The 24,553-nt window shown below is 42.8% G+C and overlaps 1 long non-coding RNA gene across 3 annotated transcripts in view; it reads left to right on the top strand.

The window, feature by feature from the left end:
- Positions 1 to 24,553, top strand: part of LOC111821298 (uncharacterized) — a 165,278-nt gene that overhangs the window by 137,875 nt on the left and 2,850 nt on the right. For all 3 annotated transcript variants that reach the window (XR_002824738.1, XR_002824740.1, XR_002824739.1), the window contains one exon: positions 2,882 to 2,939. This is a non-coding gene — a long non-coding RNA (uncharacterized LOC111821298). The remainder of the gene's footprint in view (positions 1 to 2,881; positions 2,940 to 24,553) is intronic.

The raw sequence follows: 24,553 nt of genomic DNA on the forward strand, positions 1-24,553 counted from the left end.
CTTCAGGTAGCTGTCTTTCCCATATAGACTTGCCTGCTTTTTCTTGCTGTAGATTTATTATTATTATTTAAATGGACTCTGTGATGCTTAATGTTGTATGTCAACTTGCCAAGGGGTTTGGCAGTTATGATGTAGTTTGCAGCTATGTAATGATGTAATTACCTCCATAATGAGATGTGATATAATGTAATCACCTCCACAATGAGAACTGCTATGAGCAGCCAATCAGTTGAAACGGAGTTTCCTTGAGGGTGTGGCTTGCAACCAATGTATGTGGACTTTGTGGCAAAGATCGCTGGCTTTTGCTCCCTCAGGATCACGAATCTGACCTTTGGTTCTTGGAACTTGAGCTGGCAGCTTACCTTGGGATTCGTAGGCCTCTGCAGCCTGTAAGACAGAGGCCTGCTGTCTGACCTGCCAATCTTGGGTTCACCGGCTTCTGAAGCTACATGAGTCAGGAGAAGCCTCCAGCCTGATCAATGGACTTGGGACTTCCCAACCTCTACAATCACACACACACACACACACACATATATGTTCTCTGGTGACACAGTGGTTAAGAGCTTGGCTGCTGATCATAAAGGTCAGCAGTTCGAATCCACCAGCAGTTCCTTGGAAACCCTACGGGGCAGTAATCTAATCTGTCCTATAGGTTGCTATGAGTTGCAATCAACTAGACAGCAGCAGGTTTTATATATATGTGTGTGTGTACATACATGTATGCTTCATTGGTTTTGCTTCTCTAGAGAACCCAGCCTAAGACAGACTCACTCATGAATTTCTTTGTCACTTCGTTAATGCTTTCAAACCAAAAGGCCATTTCAATGAAAATATCTCTACAAGCTAGCGGTGGAGGAAAATTGAAAATGCTGTACTTTCTTTTGTTCCCCGCGCACCACCCCCCCTCGGCAGGGCGATTTATCTTTCTTCATTTATTTTACCTTTAAATAACTGCAAGAAGCCTTAAGTGGCCTAATTTAGAAGGAATTAGCCCACCCCTGGCTGAGGGCAATGCATATTCAGAGATCTCTTATACGTCATGCAATGTTTCCTGCTAAATTGGATTCAATGGACTTGGATGGGAATGAGTTCACTTGGCTTGAGAATTTGGCTGGGAAACTGTAAACAATGGGAAGCACTATGTAGAATTAATGCCTCCACCTTGGGGGCATTTGCTCATGTGACACCCGTGGGGTGAGGGAAGGGTCAATTCCTATTTGAAAGAATCTCTGATTCTGAAGGAGTGGTCACACAGGCTGCTGGTGTCACTTACTAATTTCATTAAAAACACAGAGTTGTATCAGCACGGCTAATGGCAAAGGAACATGGAGAATGGGGCAGAAGAGCACGGAATCCTAAGGGGGTGCTCAGGAGCGAGTGTGGCCCCCAGCTCAGCTCCTTCCACGGAGGAAAACGCCCATCATGAATGAACAAAGCCAGCTGGAGAAGTGCCCAGGGAAAATCAGGGCGCTGGACAACCAGCCACTTGGAGACAAGTTTCATGGCATCATAACCCAAAGTAGACAGAAGCGGGGCATTCCCTCACAGAAGAACATGTGCTGTGTTTTGTGATGGCTAAGAAATGGCACAAGAGGACAGGGCTGGCCTGGGTTTTGTGGATGCTATATAAAAAAAGTTGTTATGATCCAAAAACAAAAGTCTACATTCCCAAATTGAATAATTTTATTCTAGCCTGCTCTGTTCTTAGTACAGAACCTAGAATGCTGTTAATTCACCATTGAGTGATGGAAGGGGAAGCATTAGAAAATGAATTAAATGTTTTAAATGATTTTGAAGAATGCAAACTAGGATGCTCTTTAATAATAGACCCTCATGAGGTCTAACATAGCGCCTCACACAAAGTAGGCATCAACAAATCATTGCATATCATAGGTGCTCAATAAATCTTTTGTGACTAGGTAATCACTGAATGGATAATAGGCTTCAGTATGGGGAGGATCTCTCTTTAGGAGGTAGTTTTCTCTTCTCTTGAAGACTAGGAGAAAGAGGAATGCAGAATGATGGGTCTAGGCGAGTTCGTTCATTCATTCAACGTATATTTATTAAGAGCATTTCACGGACCTAAAACCATTCTAGGCACTGAGGGTAGAGAGATGGTGGACAAGACAAAGTCCCTGAGCTCATGGAATATGCATTCTAGTGAGGAAGACAAGTGAGAGAAAAACAAGAACGTATCTAATATATTACTTAGCTTTAAGGGCTTGGAAGAAAAAATAAGGCTGAGTGAGGAGATAATGAGTGACTCGCATGGGTGGCATTTTCATAGGATGATCAGGGAAGGCCTCTCTGAGGAGGTGGCTTTTGAGAAGTAATAATCAAAATGAGACAGTGACCATGAAGAGACATGGAGAAACAGTATTCCAGGCAAAGGAAACCACAAAGTAAAGGCCAAGTGGCAGGACTGAGCATGGCCCGTCTCTGACCTCCCTGAACTCCAGGCTGGCTGCGTGGAGTACAGGAGGGAGAGCGTGGAGGAGATGATGCTGGAGAGCAGAGCAGGGCCCGTGATGCATAGGCAGGGCTGGCTGTGGAATTTACAGGGTCTGATGCAAAATGGGAGTCCCCGGGTGGTACAAATGGTTAAGCGTTTGGCTGCTAAGGTTAAGGTTGGCAGTTCAAGTCCACCAGAGGTGCCTCAGAAGAAATGATCTACTTCTGAAAAATCAGCCATTGCAAACCCTATGGAGCACAAGTCTACCTTGATGCACACGGGGTCTCCGTGAGTTGGAATCGATTAGACGGCAACTGTTTTCACTTTGGTTTGGGATGCAGAATGAAAATGTGGGTCCTCTTGTTTAAATAGCAGGAAATCATGCCTTTAAAAGTATTGAAATATAAAACTTTTTCCTTTCTTTCGCAGTCTGTCTTTCAAACGCCTATGTTTATGTCCTGCTTCCTTGGGTGTAAATGCTCACAAGGTAAGTGCAGACCCTCACAGGTACCTGGGGCCCTGTCCTGAGCAGGGCCCACTGGCTACAGGACTCCCCTTCCCACCAGCCTCTGGGCCAATGAATGCATGCTGGCTGGGTGCAGGGAAATTAATTCACCTTCCAGTGGGCTCCCTGCCCTAACCCTTGGTGAAAGGATGGCCCTCCCAAGGGATTGTAAGCACTGGGCTAGGACACCCTTGGTACCAGGATCAGGGGTGAGAAACAGGCTTGCCCCACTGTGCCTCCTCCCAGTCACCTGTCCAAGTGCTGTGGTTGCCAGTTTGGGGAAGGATGGCTGCTGCTAGGCCCCACCAGTGTACGCACCTGACGGTGAGCACCTCAGTGTTTGTGCCTGGGTCCCTGCTGGCAGTGGAGGACCACAGCAGACTGTGAGCCTCCCTCTCCCAATATGACCTAGTGCAAGGCATTAGCAGTCCTGGGGCAGAGGCAGGGAATGGGAGGCCGGGTGGGGCCTGGGACGCCAGGGAGTGGAGAGGAGATGACCAAAAACCCATGCTGGGGAGGCGGTGAAGTGCTGGGAGGCTGGACTACGTGCTAACCGAGGCAGCGAGCCCCCGAGGCATGCTCCTTGTCCCATTGGACTTCACTGACAAAACACAAATTCAAAGATAAAATTAATAAAAATTTCAACACAGCGATCACAGAGCATTCAACTCCCAAGTGCAGGATGCTTTGCATGCAGGTCCCTGTGTAATTGGGCTGGTCACACACCCATGAAGCGGACATGTGTACAGGCTGTGGTAAAGACGCTGAGATTGATTCTGAATGAGGAAGGTTGGGAATGGGTGCTTGAGGGGAGTAGAAGAGGAAATGATCCGACTTACCTTTTACAGAGATTTTTCCAGCCACTGCAAGGAAGAAAGGCAGAGAGGGAATGATGGGAGCGTGGTGGCTGATGGTGGCTTGAATTTGGGTGACTCCAGTAGAGGTAGTGAGGATGAGTCATATTTCAGATATATTTTGTAGAAAGAGTGACTTCTAAATTAGTCTTAAAGAAACTCTTTTGGACAAAGCCGTCAGACAAGGTGAGGTATTTATTGTAGACTTGACAACAGGAATTACCGCCACACCCTTCCATGTGTGCCATGATGGAATACAATCAGATACATTCCAGATTGTAAAGCAGTAGGAATAATTTTAGGGTACAAAAAAGGCATTATTTTAAAATGATAGACTTAGAATATCTTTATGAAGAAGCATTTTACCAAACAAGTGACAATGAGTACTAAGATTGTGTGATACATCTAAAACAAGACTTCAGTATGAAAGCAACAAGTGAATTTTAAAAAGGAAAAACATCCTGACCCCAGTCCCAGGGTTCCAGGAGAAAGCACTTTGGCTGCATGTTAACCAGGATAGGTGGTACCCAGATCTTCAAGCTTGTGCTAGAATCTCTGAGACCTAAGGGTGGAAAAATAGATGTAGTTTGGGCATGGAGTATCCCCAGCCTGAAGCCCCACTCCATCCCAGCCATGTGTCTGGTCCCTGCGGAAGTGGTTGCTGACTTGCTCGTCCTTTCAGCACAGTTTCCACTGGGACCATTCCTATGCCAGCTCCCAGCCTCTCCCTGGAAGAGGCCTCTCTTCTCTTCTGTCTGGTTCTGACATTTACGTAGGAATAGCCTGCTTTGTGTCTCATCATTGTGTTGTCTTTACTCCTTGAAAGTGACTAGCTGGGCAGAGACGGCACCTTTTCTGAGATAGGATAATAATCAAATCCTATTTATGAAGGTGCTTTTAAAAGCATTGTTATTTAACTCTCATTGACATTTCCTATTAACTCTCTTGACGTAGAAGTCCTTGGGTGGTGCAAATGGTTAACGTGTTTGGCTACCAACAGAAAGACTGGAGTTCAAGTTCACCCAGAGGCACCTCGGAAGAAGGCCTGGCCATCTACTTCTGAAAGACCAGCCATTGGAAACCCTATGGAGCACAGTTCTACTCTGAAACACATGGGGTTGCCAGGAGTCAGAGTCGACTCGATGGCAACTGGTTATCTTGATATAATGGGATCTCTTGCTCACTTTATTTGGAGGTGTTGAATTCTCCCGGTAGATGAGAAGGGGGTGGGGGTGAATATTGGAAGGGGATTAAGTTGCCTTTCAGAATCTCACCTAGCTGGAGTTATTATATGATATTTAATGAGGAAAAAAAGTCAAAATTCTAAAAAAAAAAAAATTTGTACGCTTCAATTTGTTCACTTAAAAAAAAGAAATCAGAAGTATAGAGTCAGAAATGTGTTTTCCATTCCTGAGTCAAGGATGCTGCTGAGATATGAATGGTGCATTGTGGTGGCAGTGAGACCATTGCCACCTCTGTTTCATCTGTTCTCAAGAAAATGTTCCAGGTGGTCCAAGAGCCCAACCGCACCTTCTGTGGACCAAGATCTGTCCAGCCCTGTACTTGTCGTTTTTAACTTCTCTTCAGGGAGTGTGATGTGGGCTTGCAAATGTACTGTTTCATTTCGCAAATGTGAAATCCTAGGTTTTGTACTCTGAGTCTTTTAAAAACCTGCCTTTGCTTGATTAATATTTCTTTTCCTGGTGTTAGAATAATGAGTGTCAGTGTAGTTTCAATATCCCAGCTTGTTTTCCTAGTGATGCCTGGAAGGAAAGGGGTTATGGGAGCTGCCTGCGGTCTGCGGCCATGGTCAGAGCTACACAAAGCGGCACATTGTCTGAGTGCAGAGATAAATCCAAACTCAGGACTCGTCTGGTAGTTCAGGAGAGATGTGTTCGGCATCACAGCATGGTACCTTTCCACTGAGCTCAGACATGTTTCCATGGCAAAGGAGCCATGTTGTTAACTGCCAGGATGTTGCAATGGTGTGTGTATGTTATTCACATCTTGACACATGTTAAAGAGCGTTGAAGCATTTTGTATTTTTTAAGGGAATTATCCACTGGTTATAATAGGGTAGAAAAGTCAACATATCTGAAAATAGCCATAGTGACTTGTGTTATTAATGGAATACGATAACATCTTCATACACTTAGAAGATGGATCTCCAACTGCCAAATATGAAAGGTTCAGACGGGTTTTGGAAACGTCATCTTTATCAACATAGCATAGGTTTTCATCAGAATAATAATTTCACTGGCTACTGAAGAACAGTCATGTGGGAGATAGAATTCTATTTCTCTAACAACATTAAGAGATATTATAGAAGATGCTAATCCAATAAGAGAAATTCCAGAGAAGGTAAATGAGAAGTATTCCAAGGGCCTTGAGAGACAGGTTGGAGGAAGATGAAGCACAGAATTTGCTTACTGTCACAGCATAAATAAATTTAGAATAATTAGGAAGAACTTAGTTTTCTATTTATATATCTGAAGCTATATGCTAAGCCTGTAAGTTTTTTTAAAAAAGTGTTTACATGAATTCATTTAGTACATTTTAATCATCAGTAGAATATATAAACAGAAGTATATGAAATAAAACACTTAGAGCTTACTTTTAGAACTATAATTCCTTTCCTGTGGGAAATTTATTACTTATTTGTTACTTTTTCGGATTTAGGTTTTCATAGTAGCTAGATGGAGCCCTAGTGGTGCAGTGGTTAAGACCAAAAGCTGGCAGTTCGAATCCACTAGCTGCTCCTTGCAAACCCTATGGGGCAGTTCTACTTTTCTCCTATAGGGTCTCTATGAGTCGGAATTGACTCGACGGCAACAGGTTCAACAGTAGCTAATTAAGGCTATGAGGTCAATCACTGGATGATATTTTGTCCTTTATTTTGTCCAGAAAGATGATCTACTGTCATTGCTGAGGAAGCTGATAGAGGAGTTATAGGTTTGTGCTGTACTTTTATGATTAAGTTATGCTGGTTAATTAGCACCTAACAAGTTATCACCTATCACTAACATCGTGCTAGTATAAGCGAGATAATATTGACTTGAGATAAAGCATATAAACGTAAAGGAATTTGAAAAATATAGAAAAATATAGAGGACTTTGAAAAATTGGCTGGGAAGTGGTGAGTAATCAGGGTCAAGAAGAAGAGATCCTTCAATTTCATTAGCTGATTTAAAAATTAGTAGTGACTTTTTTTGAGCCCTGTCCTCACTACATTGGATTTATGTTATTTTTTTCGTATGCCATGGAGAATATATATGTGGTAGATATAAATTTTTATAACCGCCAAACTTAAGTGTGTGAAAGATGTAACTTTCTTTTCTATAACTGAACACCACTTCTTCAGCTTCCATACCGTAGGAGTAGAAATTCAATCTTAATTAAATTCAGAAAATCAGTGGGTTTTTGTTGTTATTATTTAGCTTTTCTTCGTTGTTGTTTTGTTAAATCAAGGCTTTATTAGTTAAAATAGAGGCTTTCTTTTCAGGTATTCCAGCCTCGCCACCCCTTCCTGGGGTTGAAATTGAGTCCTGGGGACCTTCACAGGGCCACTACACTGTGAGACAGGCATTTGGTCCTCAGCAGTCACAATCTCTTACATCTCACATTAATGTCCATCATTTCAGGCACTCTGATGATGACTATGTTCACCTGGGTCTCTAGCAGATCAGCCTCTCGAGCAGACTTTTTGGAGGGGGTCTCCTGTGTTTTCAGGTGCTCCCTGTTCTGCTCTAAGGCAGTGGGAGGCTTGGGGGCTGTTTCAGACCCTCTTTGCTTTGCCTACATTCATCTTGCCTCCATGTGTGCTCTGTTGCTGCCATACTAGGCTGGAGGGGCACAAGGAAGTTCTAGGGCCTTTCTCACTCTCCCAGAACCCACCCAAGAAACTAACATAGGTCCTTTCTGTATTTGGGTTTTCAAACCCGTGTTGCACTGGGGAGGGTGGCCATGTGCAGGCCCCTTTTCCTAGAGAGGCACTTGCACGGAAGCACTGCTTCATCTTCATTACGTTTCTCCCAGCTCCACTCTGAGGACTCTTTATCCAGTTTAGGGCAAGAAACCAAGCTCTTATATTATCATGTCTTCTATATAAGTCTAACCAATATGTGTTTTACGCTGAGGATTTCAAAGTCTATTTTGAAACCTAAAACCTGGAAGTCTATGTTTTGGTTCTGTTATTCTTCTGAGACTTACTGCCATATGTGGTGCCAAAACATATGGCAAAAAGACAATACAGAGAGAGAAGAACATGTAGGAAAACAGTCAAATGTTTCCCTGTTAGATATACAACATGCTCATGCACTTCTGGAACACGGCGTTCAACAGGACATATCAACACAACTTGTATCTCTACAGCCATCTACATCATTCATGCCCATATGGTCTGATTTCTTGGGGTCATAGATGTTTTAAGGCTCAAAGAGACTTTAACATTTATCTACTTCACTTTTTTTTTTCATTTTTGTTTTTAAACAGACCAGGAAACTGAAGAACGTAGAGAATAAGTAACTTGCACAAGGTTAGGTGTATTTTTAGAGGCAGAGTTCACAGTAGAACCCAAGTCCCTAAACTTCTATTAATGGGCTCTTTCCATAAAATTTTTATGCATGGAAGGGTGCAATGAAAGGTTTTCCAACCTCTCAGTATCCTCTGCCTCCAACCACCACCACGGCCTACTCTCTTAAGAGGGTCTCCAAAGTAAAAGCAAGCTGAGCTCAGACAAAGAACCCAGTGTGCCAGGAAGGATCATCCAAGCCCGTGGGAGGGCCTCAGTGAATGAATGTTTAGGAAAGAGAAAACCACTGATTGGAATCAGTTTTATGATGCTGAAAGGACCATCCAGTTAAAGCTGTAAGACAGTGAGGCTTATTCTCTTTGGGCTGCCCTGAGAATCAAGTAAAAGCTACAGACTCCTCCACAGATAAATGTATGTTTGCACAAGATTTTGCAAACCCATTATGTGGTTTGAAGATCTACCAAAAACCAAATCCATGAATCCAGTTTAAGTACCCTACTACTGGAGGCAAGACCCTTCCTTGACGTATCAGGTAATGCCTGGGAAAACACCACCAAGATCACTTCCCCACAGGTTTACCCTGGTCGTTGTAGGAGAGGGAGCAGAAAGAGATTGACCCAAGGGTTGGCTCAGAGGATGCAGAACAGCACGTTTTGGATTTTAGATATTGTAAGAGTGTGAACTTTGACATAAAATGCACCCACCCTCCATCAAAGCCAGCCTTAGAAAGGGGTAGGATATAAACCAGCCCTTTGAGAGCAAGGCTAATGATGGCTGAAATAGAGCAATGGTTGTGCAATTAAATAGAGACAATCTTGTTCGCTCTTGGGTTCTATCTGAGCTAATAAGGCACCTGGGAGGCTGTACTTTTGGGGGAAAGAGCTGTAACCTCCCTTAAGTTGGCAGAAAAGAAGGAGAAACTGCTGATTTCCAAGTTCTCTGGTCGTTGGAGACTTTATTCAGTAGCAACAACAACCATAAAAACACTTAATTAAGAAGCAGAATCTTGGCATTTATGTTTTTCATTATTTTGAATCTCAGAGTCCCTTGGTAGAGAGGGAAGTAGACTCGGGTGGGGGCGTGGGTCCTGTGGTCGGTGGGGGGAGTATCCCACACTCATTGAGTGATCAGCAAATAGTTATTCAGCACAGTGTCCATGACAAATACTATTCTCTGTGTTGGTTCTAAGTGATAAAATGATAGAAATGGTCCAGGACTTTAAAAACTGTAAATCCCAGTAAGAGATGTTGACAAGTAAACCAACATTTAGTGTGAAACATGGGGTCATACAGGGGAATCCCGTGGGGAAGCCTTTTTAACCAAGCTTGTGGGGATGCTTCCTGAAGGAAATGGAGAGGTGAAAGATGGGTTGCAGTTAGCTAAGAGATGAGGGAAGACCAGAGTGTTCCAATCATGAGACAGTGCTACTACTTCATGGAAAGCGAGTGAAGGAAAAGGTGAGGGTGAAGGAGGGAGTAGTAAGAGATGAGATACTAATTGTAGGCAGGTGCTAGACTACAGGATGAGGTCTTGTAGGATATTCTAAGAAATTGGGACTTTATCTGGAGAACAAAGAAGAGCATTGAATGGTTTTATGCAGAGGGATGACCCCATGCTCATTCAGGCTGGAAAGATGGTACGAGGAAGAGAGAGATCTTGACAGATGTTTCACGTTAATATGCCATTTGTCACATTCTCATGACTGTTAAGACACTTAGGGACAGACGGGACCAGAAGTGTTATTGTCCATGTGCCTGTTCAGGTGGCTGTTACTGCTAAGCTTTGGATACAGACTTTAGAAATGAATCAATCCTTGCACAGTTTCCCATCTTTTTGTGCACATCCCAGTTTTACTAGCCTGATGCAGCTGAGAAGGGCACTGTTGCTTGGCAGGACTTCAGGGAGAATGCTTATACCCTATCTCATGGAGCACAGAGAAGTATAGGAGATGTAAGTGTGGGCCCTTGCTCCCCTTGCCCTTATTCACTATCCTCCTCCACTCCTACATAGGAAGAGAGACTTGTTTGATTAGTGAGATAGAGAAGAGGCTCTGAACACATGTAGCTCAGCCTCTTCTTGATCCTCTCTGCTTGGAGCCATCTCTTTTCAGGATCCTACTGCTCTGCTTATGTATTTGGAGCTTACTGGGGTACACTGTGCGTCTGCAGTGGGGTGACCTGTGCTTCTGAGTGTAGATTCTGTTTATGGGTAACTCATTAAGGAGCTATATCCTGGTTGTAGATCAAGCTATGTTCTTAAATTCAGCTACCTTAGTGATAAAGCTGTTATTTCAGTTTCTGTCTTTCTGATCCCTGTATACATCTCTTGTTTGGTTCTGAAACTCAAGAGGGGGAAGAAATGAATGTTATCACTTTACCCCCTGAAAACGTTCTGAGTAATAATGTCACTGACTTTTCCTTATCTACACTGGGATTGCCTGTCTTCTATCTTTACAAAAGTTTTTTCCTCTTTCCAGAAGGTTGTGGTAGAAGACTTATTTTTATTGATCTAACTTCGTCTATTAACCCTTAAGAGAAGGTAGGCTACATAATGGGAGGAATCTGTAAGCAAAGGACGTTTGAGATCCCATCTCCTTCCGCATCCTCCTGAGCAACTGCTGAATTTTTATCCCTTCCTCCAGGAATGAAATGAGAGAGCTGCTTAGCTTAGAGGTGGAGGCTTGGTGTACTGGCTCTGCTATCCACCCACAACATTTAGAGAACTCATGGGATGATTGGAAGGTGGTAGAGGGTGGAGGAGGAAAGCTGGAGAGATTTCTCATCTTCCTATGTCATCTAGTGTTAAAGGAATTACTTTTTGGTTAGTAGCCTCACTCCTGGATCCATCTTATTTGCTTAACCTTATTTTCCCTTTCTCTTATTTTCTTAGTTGTTTTGAATTTATTTTATCTTAGTTCATTGTGTGCATCTTTATAAAATTCTTAAATCATTTTAGCAACAAGGTAAGGCATAAATAAATAAATAAAATATTCCCCAAATATGCTAGTTTCTCTAGATTTGCTTGGCTGCACAATCTGGTTTGACAAGTAGAGTTTCATAATTTAGAGGCACTTAGGTTCATGTAATCCATGAAAACACAGCAAAGTCCAACATAAAGCATTTAAAAAAACTATTTTTATCCTTGCCACACTCTACTAATACATATTTTTTCAGATTTGCTTTCATTTTCAACTCATACTTAAATTAATTCAATATTTTTAACAGCTACTCTGTTCCAGGAATCTCTCCCAAGAGCAGCCTCTGATGGTCCTTGAGCCTCAAGGTTTAGCCTAATTAGTATCTGTTCTTCAGTATGTCTGGGAAAAGTCTGAACACTCCTTATTAATCAGTTTAGTGCATTGTCTTAGTTATCTGTGCTGCTATAATAGAAATACCTCAAGTGGATGGCTTTAACAAACAAAAATTTATTCTCTCACAGTCTAGGAGGCTAGAAGTCTGAATTCAGGGTGCCAGCTCCATGGGAAGGCTTTCTCTCTCTTGTTTGCTCTGGGGGAAGTTCCTTGTCATCAATTTTCCCCTGGTCTAGGAGCTTCTCAGTGCAAGGACCCCAGGTCCAAAGGATGCACTCCACTCCTGGCTCTTCTTGCTTGGTTGTAATGAGGTCCCTCTCCTCTCTGCTCACTTCTCTCTTTTATATCTCAAAAGAGATTGACTCAAGAAACAACCTAATTCTGTAGATTGCATCCTGCCTCATTAACATAACTGCCTCTAATCCTGCCTCATTCACATCACAAAGGTTAGGATTTACAACACATAGGAAAATTACTTCAGATCACAAAATGGAGGACAACCACACAATACTAGGAATCATGGCCTAGCCAAGTTGTTACACATTTTTGGGAAACACAATTCAATCAATAACAAGCCTCATTGAACTGTTTCTCTACATTTTTTCCAATATTTTTTTATTGTGGTCAATATATATATACATATATAACGAAACATTTCCATTTCAATATTTTTAAATGTACAATTTAGTGACAATAATGACATTCATCATGTTCAACCATCACCACTATCTATTTCCAAATTTTTCTACCACCCTTAACAGAAGCTCAGTGTGTTTCTCTAGATTTTGAGGTATAATGTTGGACGATCATGTTTTGCTAGGGAAGGGATGAGGAAATCAGATTTTTCTGAGCATCTAGCAGAGGGATCTGAGAAGAATTATGGTGGGGAAGCTCAGATTGCATTGAGTTGAGGAACCTACAACTCTTCAAAGACATCATTGGTTCTGCATTTAAAAACCATTCAATCCAACAGGGCTATCCTTTTGGAGACTAGTTCTATCTGGTCTAACAGGTGTCTTGTGACTTCATCAGCAAGCATTTATTTGGTGGCTGCTGTGTTAGGTGGTGACCATGTCTCCTCCCACAGTTCTGGCTCAATTTGTAGCCTGACTCTATGGTCAAATATTCCAGTTTAATGATTCTCTAGTCTACTGATCAAACATGCAGTTAAGATGCATGGATAATTACTCATGCTTGGAATGCAAAAGTTGGAAACAAAGAAGAAGGATTAGTAGTTGGAAATGTGGCCTTGGTGATAGAAATGATGCTGGAGGTCACATGATAGACTTCTGTAAGACCAACAACTTATTTATCGGAAATATCTTTTTTCAACAATATAAATGGCGACTATACACATGGACCTTGCCAGATGGAATACACAGGAATCAAATTGACTACATCTGTGGGAAGAGATGATGGAAAAGCTCAATATCATCAGTCAGAAAAGGCCAGGGGCCAACTGTGGAAAAGACCATCAATTGTTCATATGCAAGTTCAACCTGAAGCTGAAGAAAATTAAAACAAGTCCACGAGAGCCAAAGTACGACCTTGAGTATATCCCACCTGAATTTAGAGACCATCTCAAGAGTAGATTTAATGCATGGAACACTAATGACCAAAGACCAAATGAGCTGTGGAATAACATCAAGGACATCATACATGAAGAAAGCAAAAGGTCATTAAAAAGACAGGAAAGAAAAGATCAAAATGGATGTCAGAAGAGACTCTGAAACTTGCCCTTAAATGTAGAGTAGCTAAAGCAAGTGGAAGCAATGATGAAATAAAAGAGCTGAACAGATTTCAAAGGGCAGCTCAAGAAGACAAAGTAAATTATTATAATGAAATGTACAAAGACCTGAAGTTAGAAACCGAAAGGAAAGAAGATGCTTGGCATTTAACAAGCTTAAAGAACTTAAGAGAAAATTCAAGCCTTGAGCTGCAATACTGAAAAATTCTATGGCAGAATATTGAGTGATACAGGAAACATCAAAAGAAGATGGAAGGAATACAAAGAGTCACTGTACCAAAAAGAATTGGTAGACATTCAGCCATTTCAGGAGGTAGCATATGATTAAGAACCAATGATACTGAAGGAAGAAGTCCAAGCTGCGCTGAAGGCTTTGATGAAAAACAAGGCTCTAGGAATTGACGGAATACCAATTGAGTTGTTTCAATAAATGGATGCAACACTGGAAGCACCCACTTGTCTATGCCAAGAAATTTGGAAGACAGCTATCTGGCCAACTAACTGGATGAGATCCATATACATGCCCGTTCCAAAGAAAAGTGATCCAACAGAATGCAGAAATTATCGAACAATATCATTAATATCACATGCAAGTAAATTTTTTATTTTTTAAACGAAGAGAAGTTTATTTCCTCACAGTTAAAGTAGGCTAAAAGTCTGAATTCAGGGCATCAGCTCCAGGGGAAGCCTTTTTCTCTCTGTCGGCCTTCTCTTCAGTGTTCCCTTGGACTAGGAGCTTCTCTGCACAGGGACCCCTGTCCAAAGGACACGCCCTGATCCTGGCACCGCTTTCTTGATTGTTTGAGGTCCCCCTGTCTCTCTGCTCACTTCTGTCTTTCATGTCTCAAGAGATTGCCTCAGGACACAATCCAGTCTTGTAGATCCAGTCCTGCCTTACTAACACAACTGCCACCCATCCTCCCTCCTTAACATCATAGAGGCAGGATTTACAACATATAAGAAAATCACACAGTACCGGAATCATGTCCCAGCCAAACTGATATACACATTTTTGGGGAGATGTAATTCAAACCATGACATTCCACCCTTTGCCCCCCCAAAAAAATCACATCCTTGCAACATGGAAAACCTATTCACCCCATCATATCATAGCAAAAGTCTTAACTCCAAGTCCAAAATCCAAAAATTCTCTTCATCTGTGAAATCTAGAATACAAGTTATCTGCTTCCAAAGGTACAATGGCAGAACAGACACAAGCTAGACATTTCCATTACAAATGGGAGAAACTAGAGGAAAAGAAGGGATAACAGGCACCAAGCAAGTCAGCAGAACACATTACATTAGCCCTCAAGGCTTTGAAAATAATCCTCTGTTCTCTGAGACAATTTACACAATGGCTCTGCCCTCCAGACTCTAGGTATTGACCACAGTCTCTGGATTTTGAGTGGAGGCCCCTCGGCCCTGGGCTTCAGCTCCGCCTTCCAGGCCCACTGGGACAGCAACTCTGCTCCCTTGGCTTTAGGCACACCATTCTCCTAGTCCATCGGAGTGACAACTCCACCCTTAGAAACACCAGAGGCCATGGCTCCACCCTTTGAAACCCCTGAGGTCATGGCCATACCTTTTGAGACCGAGGCAGCTCAGCTTTTTGTGTCCCTTGTCTCTTCAGCTTCTGCTTCTGTTTCCTGTGGCCTCTTGGACCTCGGGCCTCATGCCTGCATCTGCCCTGCTGGGGCAAGTGTTCCAAAGCTCAGTAGCTCCACCAATAAGTGCCCGGAGGCACCCCACTCCGCCAGAAGCCTCCTGCGCACAGGCTTTCAGCTTCCTTGCTCTGTGGGTCGGCAAGCCTATCTCCACCAACAAGTGCCTGGAAGCACCCCACTCCGCCAGGAAGCCTCCTGCACACAGGCACTCAGCTCCCTTGCTCCGTGGGTCGGCAAGCCTAGCTCCACTGATAAGTGCCCGGAAGCACCCCACTCCGCCAGAAAGCCTCCCGTGCACAGGGACTCAGCTCTCTCGCTCCATGGGTCAGCTCCAGTGCCGTCCTGCACTGGTCTCCTGGTTCTGCTGCAGTTGGTTCTCTGCTGCTGCCGCTTCTCTGCTGCTGTAGGTTCTCTGGGGCTGCTGGTCCTCTGTCACTGCTGCGCGTTTATCCATTCACAGTTTTAAAACTGCTTCCACATTTTAGGTATCTGTCAGAGCAGCACCTCACTCTCGGTACCAAATTCTGTCTTAGTCATCTAGTGCTGCTATACCAGAAACACCACAAGTGCATGGTTTTAACGAAGAGAAGTTTATTTCCTCGCAGTTAAAGTAGGCTGAAAGTCCAAATTCAGGGCGTCAGCTCCAGGGGAAGCCTTTTTCTCTCTGTCGGCCTTCTCTTCAGTGCTCCCCCGGACTAGGAGCTTCTCTGTGCAGGGACCCCAGTCCAAAGGATGTGCTCTGCTCCCAGCACCACTTTCTTGATGGTGTGAGGTCCCCCACAAGTAAAATTTTGCTAAAAATAATTCATAGGTGGTTGCAGCACGTCTTAGTCTGCCACAAGTGGATGGTTTTAACAAAGAGAAATTTATTCTCTCACAGTCCAGTAGGCTACAAGTCCAAATTCAGGGCATCAGCTCCAGGGGAAGGCTTTCTCTCTCTCTTTCGGCTCTGGAGGAAGATCCTTGTGATGCATCAGTCTTCCCTTGGTCTGGGAGCATCTCAGCACAGGAACCTCAGGTCCAAAGGATGCACTCTGCTCCCGTCACTACTTTCTTGGTGGTATGAGGTTCCCAAGTGTCTCTGCTCGCTTCTGTCTTTTATATCTCAAAAGAGATTGGCTTAAGACACTATCCAATCCTGTATACCTTATCAGTATAACTGCTGCGAATCCATCTTATTAGATTATAGTGATTGAATTTACAACACATAAGGAAATCACATCAGATTACAAAATGGTACACAATTATACAATATGGGGAATCATGACACAGCCAAGTTGACAGATATTTTTGGGGGACACAATTCAATCCATGACACAGAAGTACATCGACAAGGAACTGCCAGAAATTCAAGCCGGATTCAGAAGAGGATGTGGGATGAGTGATATCATTGCTGATGTCAGATGGATCTTAGCTGAAAGCAGAGAATACCAGAAAGATGTTTACCTGCGTTTTATTGACTATGTAAAGGCATTTGACTGTGTGGATCATGATGAACTATGGCTAACCTTACAAAGAATGGAAATTCTAGAACACTTAATTGTGCTCATGAAGAACCTATACATAGACCAAGAGGCAGTCATTCGAACAAAACAAGAGGACACTGCGTGGTTTAAAATCAGAAAAGATGTGCATCAGGGCTGTATGTTTTCACCCTACTTTCACATTCAATGTGTATGCTGAACAAATATTCTAAGAAGTTGGACTATATGAAGAAGAACGTGGCATCAGGATTGGAGGAAGACTCACTAACAACCTGTGATACATAGATGAGTGAAGAGGACTTGAAGCATTTACTTAAAGAATTTACTGATGAAGATCAAAGACTGTAGCCTAAGGTATGAGTTACACCTCAACACAAAGAAAACAAAAATCCCACAACTTGACCAATAAGCAACATTATGATAAACGGAGAAAAGATTGAAGTTGTCAAGGATTTCATTATACTGGGATCCACAATCAAAGCCCATGGAAGCAGCAGTCAAGAAATCAAACACATATTGCATTGTGCAACCTGTGGCAAAAGAATTCTTTTAAGTTTTTAAGAGCAAAGATGTCACTTTGAGGACTAAGGTGGCCCTGACCCAAGCCATGATATTTTCAGTCGCTTCATAGGCATGCAAAAGCTGGACAATGAGTAAGGAAGACCAAAGAAGAATCAACACATTTGAATTATGGTTTTGGCAAAGAATATTCAACACACCATGGACTGCCAGAGGAATGAACAAGTTTAGCTTGGAAGAAGTACAGCCAGAGTGCTCCTTGGAAGTGAGGATGGCGAGACTTCGTCTCACATACTTTGGAGATGTTATCAGGAGGATCCAGTTTCTGGAGAAAGACATCATGCTTGGTAGAGGGTCAGTGAAAAAGAGGAAGACCCTCAACGAAATAGATTGACACAGTAGCTGCAACAATGGGGTCAAACATAGCAATGATTGTGAGGATGGCACCAACTCGGTAGTGTTTTGTTCTGTTGTTCATAGGATCACTATGACTTGGAACTAACTAGTCAGCATCTAACAACAACAACAGTAGTCTACTGATCCCATCCTATATATAATTGCCTCTTTTAGTGCCAAACTCATGGTCTCATATCCACAAATGTTTTAGTAAATTTTCTTTTTTTCTTTCAGAGTGTATTTTCCTTATAATCCAGAATATGCCAGACCATGCAGTAAATGAGTGTTCTATTCCGTGGTCATTCTCATGTTTCCATTTTTATTCTTTTTTACTTTTCATCTATTACATGTAAATGTGTGTGTGTGTGTGTGTGTGTGTGTGTGTGTGTGTGCGTGCTTATATGCATCTGCTGAGTTGGCAGATGAGCAGGTCCAGTGTATTGGGAAGAAGAAAACACCACTTGGTAATAACAGATTTGGTAGGAAAATTTTCTTTTCTCTAAGAGTAGAAAGGAGGAAGCATGTTCTATGTTAAAGAATGGTACATATAATTATCATGGCAGCTATAAATAAAAATACCCCACTGTGGTTAGAAGGAGGAGGCTCACAGCCATGAGCCTTCAAAACAATCAGCTGAGTGGTATCAGATGCCCTTTTCCTTCATGACCAACTATCCAGGGGTAGTGGAAACTGAAGCTTGACCTTAAGGAGGTCATGATTATTTTCTTCTGCTGACTGAACATCTGAATTGATAGTCCAAGATGGTAACTTTCCTTTTGAGCTGCCATCCAGAAGTAGGAGCTGTCCTCCAGAAGCAGGGGCATGTACTCTATGACCTTTCCAGCTCCCTTTCAGCAAAGGTTATATTGACCTATTCCTGAAATTACTCCAGGCATGACTGCCAATTGCTATTGCATCCCTCCCATCTTCAATTCCCACGGTACCCGGTAGGGGTGGAATGGTGCTGATGACTTCTCTTCACGTTGGTAATGTCAGCTGTGTAAAGACAGCCCTCTGGCCCTCCATGCCCAGTGTCTCCACACCATCAGCCACACCTTAGTGATGTGACTCTATAAGCAAGGAAAGAATGTGCATTGTCAACTACTTTCCTCTTGAAAATTCAATTCAAAACAACTATGACCACCTGATCTTTGCTGGGAACTGTGTGGGGTGCTACAGAAATCAGTATGGAGAGGGGAGGTGCCTTTAAAGCCATGCATTCATTTATTTGATGCATATCTATCGAGTGCTTACTATGCACTAAACAATGTTCTGGCTGCTGAGGGGTATGGCAATAAAACAAAACTGAAAAACTTGCTGTTCTCAGGGTATTTACATTCCAGTGAAGAAAGAGAGATAACGAGCAAGAAGTAAATAAAATATGTCAAATTGTGGTAAGTACTGTGATAGTCTGTTTGAAGCAACAACGTGGCTAGAGTAGAGTCCTCAGTTACCTAATCAAACACTAATCTAGATGTTGCTGGGAAGGTATTTTGTAGATACAATTAAAGTCCTTGATCAGCTGACATTAAGTAACAAAGATAAATCTGGAGAATCTGGGTGGGCCTGATTCAATCAGTTGAAAGACTTAAAAGCTGGGCTGAGGCTCTACTGAAAGAAGAAGAAATCCCATTAGTGGGCAGTAGCGTTAGCCTGTGCCCAAGACACTGCTGTTCCTGATGGTCTGCACTATGGATTTTGGATTTGCTTAGCCAGTCCCCGCAGCTGAGTAAGCGAATTCCTTGCAATCAGCCTCTTTGTATTTATCTTCTATTGGTTCTATTTTCTGATTGAACCCTGACTGATACAAGGCTATGAAGAAAAATAAAGTCGGAAAGGGGGATACACCTGGTTAGGGAAACAGATATATAGACAAATAATTGAGATGGAATTTATACCTGCTATTACATGGGGTGGCAATGAGTTGGAATTGAGTCGATGGCACACAACAATATCATAAAGTCAGAGGTCCCTGGGTGCCGCAAATGCTTGATACTTGTCTACTGACCTAACATTGTGGGTTAGAACCTAGCCAGAGGCACCATGGAAGAAAGGTCTGGTAATCTGCTTCTGTAAAAGATTACAGCCAAGAAAAACCTACGGAGCAGTTCTATTCTGTAACACATGGGGTCACCATGAGTCAGAATTGACTCAATGACGATGGGATTTTTTTTTAAATCATAAAGTAATACAGTTGAACTAACAATTATTCTACTAGTGTAGAAAAATTGGCTTTGAAGAAAGAACGAACATAGCTCAAATCTTACAGAATCTTAAGCTGGTTATTTGCTTTTTTTGAGCCTTTTTTCAATTTCTTTAATTTCTAAAATAATGCCAAGTACATGCGGTTATTATACAAATAAAATAATGACTATCATCTATAAAGCTCCCACCCAGCACTATTCCTGGCACATAACAAACTTTATTGTCTTATTTTACTTTTTATCCACTCTGCGCTAAAACCAGCAAACACAACTGATGTGTGAATATTATGGCAACTCAGCCTTCTCTTTAAATCATACTCCCATGCACCTGTGGCCAACACAACCTGAGGAAGATGGTAGTGAAGCCCGTTCACTGCCTGCCTTTATATTTATTGGGCCAGCCCAGGTTGATCAGCTTGAGAAGACAGTCAACTGGGAATTACACATGGATGGAGGAGCGTTGGGTTTATCTGCAAAATCCAGTCTACTCCATTATTCCCTATTATCTTGAAACTTTTCCCAACTCTCTCTTAATTCAGCAGGTAAGTATCTGGCATATTCTAGTTTCTCTTCAAATATCTTCAAAATTACCAAAGTGATGCAGCAATGAATAAATGCCATTTTTTCAAGGCTCCTACTAAGAACTTCTCATAGTCTAAGAGCTTCTGACAGTTGGTAGGGAGAGAAGAGATGGAGAGGAATGCTTTGCTATTGGACGTATTTCAAACTATAGTTCTGGGGAGCAGAAATTACTATCTGTCACTTTCGTACACATTTGACAGTGAGAAAAAGCATAGGAGAGCAGTATTCTGCTTAAAATAGTCCCCGTTACTGTGCACACCATGCCTTTCTTTCATTAACTCAGCAGAAGAAAACCCTATTTCCAGAGCTCTTTTTTCACTGATTCAAGTGGTGCAGTGCTCATCCCTATAGTTCATTTGGAATAGGATGGACCTGCAGCTTTTTGGGGTGTGTGATATGGTGAGGGTCCTCCAGAGATGCCTTAAACAAAGAGAGCCAACTGAGTCAGTAGTTGCTGGTTCCAGGTCAGCATGATTATTGAACAGCAAGGAATTACGGTCCCACATCCTCTTAAAATTCAACAAAGACTACATGAACCTTTAGTGATTGATTCAACACTTTTTTTTAGACTGCCTACTACATGCTAACTAGAGGTCTAGGTTCTAGGGACACATCTGTGAAGAAGTAAGATAAGTATCTGATTTCTTGTATGTTATTATACTAGTGAGGGGTCTGTAAAGAACACATGAAAAATTTTGAGCACTTACTATAGGCGAGCTCATTGTCTAGGTAGTCAAATGTGAGGTAATGAACAAAGGTTAACTGATAGTGTCCCTGCCAATGGGAAGAGGCTTGGAATGGGGAGCCTGGAAGCACGGGCAAGTCCTGGTGGTGCAGTGGTTAAGCGCATGGCTGCTAACCACTTAATGACTCGAGGGCAATGGTTTTTTTAAATGGGTATTCCTGCTGGTGGTGTCACTAGAGATCTGACAGCCACATCAGAATAAGGGATGTGTGAGAGCACGTCTTCAAGGAGCCGCAGTTTGGCCAGTATTAAGGCAGACTCAGGCTTGGGGAAACAAAAGCCAGGTACTTGCAACAGGTGTTGAAGGATTTGGACAGGTAACTAGAACTGTGATACTATATTCAGTGTCCAGAATAGTGTTTGGTGCCTGGTAAAAGCTCAATAGATGTTTGTTGGATGAATGAAAGGACAGAATGAAATTTACAGCAAACATGATTTGATAGCAACATCAGAGCCACTGAACTAGAGCTCCAAGTCTTCTACTAGGGTCAGGATTTCCTCCAGGGCTTTGGGGAGACCTCTGCTTGAAGTAGAAGTCAAGCAACCCCATTGCAGAGATTGGTGGAGTTTGTAGAGAGGGCTGGTCTTGCCTGGTGTGACATCTGGCTCACGTCTGTGTTTAACAGGCATCATTGCTATCACCCTACCCGAGTATACTTCAGTACCACTCGCCATGAGATCAGATAATCTGAAGGTAGTAGCTGTTTTCAACACCGTTTGCTATTCCTGATTCCACATTATAATAGAATCCCAGATCAACTGGCGAATATTTGCGGAAGAGTTTTTGGGCAACCAATCAATACATAAACTTGTTTTATGTGTGCTTCTGTTTAAAGATACCTTCCTTAAGTATGTTATTGATTCACCAATACCGAACTCAGAGCCAACAGCCCTCTAACTCATGCCTGGTTGAAGCTTGTCTAACACGTATTTTCTCTGGAAGGCACCCCACAGCCTTTTTTTCACTTAGGAGCACTAGATAGCATTTAAGCACAATGCCGGGAGTGGGGGGTACATTTTAAATAGCAAATTCACCAACAAAAAGCACAAAAATGCGAACAACATGGCATTACATAGACCCCGGAATGGATAGTTGTTTTCAGTGTGAGAGCTGGAAACGCGTGTGTTGGGCGACTCAGTGTTGTTGCTGCTCTGCACACTCCAGCAAAGGACCAGGAAAGTGCCCTAAGAGTTTTATTTTTACCGACAGCAAGGAGGCTACTGGAGTAATGTTTAGCAGTTGTGTTTCTGAGCAGGAAAACGTCTGTCCTCTCCCTTAAGTAAGCCCAGCTGTGAGAACACGCTGGGGGAGTTAGGTTGCCAGCCCGGGAGTAGCCAGCTGCCTATGGTTATCTACATGAAGGAATGTTGTTTGGCTGTTTCCCTCTGACTGATACTGAAACTGAAGCAGGGAAGGACTCCAAGTACAACATATCACGCAGGGGATGAGGGCACCCTCACAGGATCACACTGAGAACCTGCCGAGAACACACTGAAATTATTACTCCGGCAGATCAGGAATACCTTCTCATCCACATCGAGCAGCTGTGGCCATTCTGAGTTGGCTTCTTCCATGAAGCAGACCCACATCAGGAGCCTGAGGGCCGCCCCAACTGGAAAAGCAAGGTCATTTGTCCCCATAACATAAACTTTACAAAAGTCAGAGGACAAGAACTGCTGGCTAGAGATGTGCCTTTAAAGATAATCTCCCAAGAAGTCTTTTTCGGTGAGCACCGAGACTAAACCCTGGGTCAAGCGTTTTTTTACACATTGATTGATATGAACTGTGAGGTTGAGAATAAATATTTATGGAGATCATGTTCTGCTGTCAGGGCAGAAAATCAAAATGAAGAGGTAAACTTTTTATTGGTTTCTCTTCATTTCCCCTAGAAAGTATGTTCAGTGAATGGAGGGGTTGCCTTTCCATGGTTTTAATATAATGTAGTCCTCGTTTGCGGGTGTAGTGGTTAAGAGCTATGGCTGCTAACCAAAAGGTCAGCAGTTCAAATCCACCAGGCGCTCCTTGGAAACCCTATGCGGCAGTTCTACTCTGTCCTATATGGTCGCTATGAGTTGGAATCAACTCTATGGCAGTGGGTTTTGTTTTGGTTTTAGTCCTGGTTTAGAAAACCAGAGGACCAGAGACAGATGAGCAATTTCTATGGATTTCAGGCTCATACAGACCCGCCTGATACAGACTTTCCTACATAGAGGGGTTTGGAAGACAGAGAAGGTACCAGCCCTGGCTGAGGGGCCATGGGAAAGCCTACCTTAGCAAACAGCCAAAGAGGAGAAGCCAAGAGGCCAAGAGATTCTGGCTCAGGACTTTCCCAGCAACAAGGGACCTCAAAGGAGACGGAGACTATTGTTTCACAAATATACCTAATGATCTAATGTTGGCTATATGTGATTTCAGGATGCCCACTGACCCTCTATCTGTCCCTTATGATCACTGCCAGAGAGGAGGATCACCAAACGGTGCAGAATCCTCTCTGTTTATCTCTCAGCCATTTTGTCTGAACTTTCTTTGAGACAAGGTCACTGGGTGATGTAAACAGCTTGTACTCAACTACTAACCTAAAGGTTGGAGGTTCGAACCCACCCAGTGGCACTGAGGAAGAACAGCCTGGTGATCTGCTTCCATAAAGATTACAGCCAAGAAAACCCTATGGAGCAGTTCTACTCTGTAATACATGGGGCTGCCGTGAGTCAGATTCAACTGCATGGCAATGTTTTTGTTTGTTTCTTTAAGACACTGATAAAGTTTCTTTCAATGATAGAGAAAATAATCATCCACCCGTGTTCAGGTATCTGAAGTTAGACTTACTTCCTGCTGTCCCCTGGGCCCTCTAGTCTATTTCGTCTGCTCATAGGGCCTTCAGAGTCAAATGTCATTCAGATCTAAATCTCTAGTCCAGACCTTGAAATATCTGCCTTTGAGTGTACCAACAATACCCAAACTTGGTCTGCCCCAACCCATGCTCATCATCTCTCAGAACACACTTCTATGTTCCCTGTCTCAGAAATGACACCCCTTGCCTATAATTCAAGTCTGAGATGAACCGCACTGGACTCTTCCTTCTACCTCACATCCACATCCAATCAGCCACTAACATGATTTTTACCTCAGTAATATCCCTTGACCTGTTTCCTCACATCCAATCCTATAACCACTACTTTAATTCAAGCCCTCATCATCTCTCTTTTTTTTTTTTTTTGGCCTGGCCTATTGTAGTTGTTTCCTAAATGTCTCTCTCCAGTTGTTCCTCCAAATGGCCAGCCACACTGAGTTTCCTAAATGCCAGATCTCACATCACATCACAACTGATTTGCTCCTTAGCATGGCATTTGAAGTCTGTCATGCGCTAATCCCTCTGATTTCTCAGAGTCTTTTCCTGCCACTCCGCAATGAGTTCCCATGTACATACCTGTGTGTTCCATTCTATTCACTGTTTCCTCAATGTGACAACCTCCCAGATACCTCCATGACTTTCCATTTTTGGTCCTTTTTTCCAGAATGCTCTCCATCCCCTTTCCTGTCTGGAACATATCAATTCATT

Source organism: Trichechus manatus, unplaced genomic scaffold, assembly GCF_000243295.1.
Source record: "Trichechus manatus latirostris isolate Lorelei unplaced genomic scaffold, TriManLat1.0 scaffold00076, whole genome shotgun sequence".
NCBI lineage: Eukaryota > Metazoa > Chordata > Mammalia > Sirenia > Trichechidae > Trichechus > Trichechus manatus.